The sequence below is a fragment of the Cyprinodon variegatus genome, unplaced genomic scaffold (assembly GCF_000732505.1).
Source record: "Cyprinodon variegatus isolate N-32 unplaced genomic scaffold, C_variegatus-1.0 Scaffold106, whole genome shotgun sequence".
Taxonomy (NCBI): Eukaryota; Metazoa; Chordata; class Actinopteri; order Cyprinodontiformes; family Cyprinodontidae; genus Cyprinodon; species Cyprinodon variegatus.
Genome location: NW_015150559.1, coordinates 1,210,786 through 1,212,578, shown reverse-complemented (window position 1 = coordinate 1,212,578; position 1,793 = coordinate 1,210,786).

The window sequence follows — 1,793 nt, the reverse complement described above, 5'->3', positions numbered from 1 at the left end:
TTTTCCCTGATATTTCAGGATTAAACAGCGAATATCAATGTCTTTCATGGGGCCCTAAATGGCAGCACCCCTGGACTTCAATTTCCTCTTTCTAGCTGACATAAAACGCTGTTGCCTATCATCTCCAAACTCAATATGTTGTGCATTCATTGATTGTACTCTTCATAATTTGGTCACAACAATCAAACTTGGGTTTTGTTCCATGTTTTCTTCATGTCATCACCACCATTCTTGGCAGTCATTGCATGTTTAAACGTTTCACTTAGGTTCTTATAAACAGACATTTTGTTGGTCAGATGAAATAGGTTAATCTTTTTTTTCGACTCAAACATATTTTCAGGTTTGGAGCAGGGACCTTCTACTCTGGCTCTATTATGGCCTATGGAGGTCTCTAAATTGTTTTGCTATTGAAACGGACAATGGGGTCAGGCTTCAGGCTTGGTGGTTCCCGCACATCCCAGGTTACTCCAAGGATATATCAGCTTGGCTCAGATGGTTGAAACCTGGACACATTTTAGAGTTCCAGTCAGACAAATATCTCCAACACACACAAAACTGTGTTTCAGAAACAAAAGGTCAGCCAGCATTGGACCCCTGGGGTCTGTTTGACGAATCGGGTTTAACAAACTCAGAATCAAATCCTCAACTCTAAATTGATCTAGCCTAAGGTTGGGAACTCTGGGTTTTTGGGTTCACAACAGCAGCTATAAATTATTTCAATCAACTCCAAGTAGGTCCACTCAGAGTTAAACGCATGTGTGACAAGTTTAAAAAGCCATCATCAGTGGAGCCCCATATCGACGAGTCACCACGACAAAAGGCCTATTTCACCCAACTGGAACTGGAGATTTTAATAAAGAAATGAAAAACAAAATGGAAATTTTGTTTAAAAGACAGAAACAGGTAAGGAAGATGGCGAAGGTGAAGATTGTTGCTCGAGTTAATGCATTAATTTATATGAAGTAGTCTATGGCAGGCTGTATTTACATTTATTAAAAGGACTCTCCTCTCTCTTGTTCTATTTGTAGATCAGTAAAAACGGTCATAGTCTGTTGTGATCATGAAAACATTCCAGATTTATTTCTTGAATGGTAGTGGATCAATGTATCTATTTAGGGGGAAATCATCTGGCAGCAGGTAAAGATGAAAAATAAATTTTTTATTGATCATTTCATGGGTTCTCAGTTTGATTCTGTCTTCCATCACTGTTTGCAACTGCTTTGAATGTTATCATCCAAATAAATGGTCATTATTAGCAGTTATCAGTCCCATAGAATGGCTTCAGTTCAGATTGTTCCAGTAGGCTCATTAGGTTGTTATCACTGAGTGAAACCTAACCCTAAAGGTACTTCCTTTTCTCACTGTGGAATTCATTTATGTATAATCTGAAAATAATTTCAGTAGTTCTTCATGTAATGCAATCTAAATAAAAATAAAATTATCCGCATGTTGCTTAGAATAACTACACAGAAAATAAATCTCATATCCTGTCAACTGAGTTGTAGAATCCTCTCCCTATAAATATTTAATTCTCTGTGAAAAAGCACTGATCATTGTTTAATAAGATCCTTGTCAAATGGACATGCAAGGATTCTTTTTAAAACCTAATGTGTCTAACAGACCTGGTGAATAACTTTTTTTTTTTAATACAGAAAAGGAAAAAACCTGTGTGATTGGCTGTAAGGAGAACAGAGACAGAGGACACTCAGAGTTTACTGAACAAAACCTGCAAACCAGGTTAGCTCTGGGGAGAATGTTACTATGGTGACTGAAGCAGAGGTTGAGTAACAATC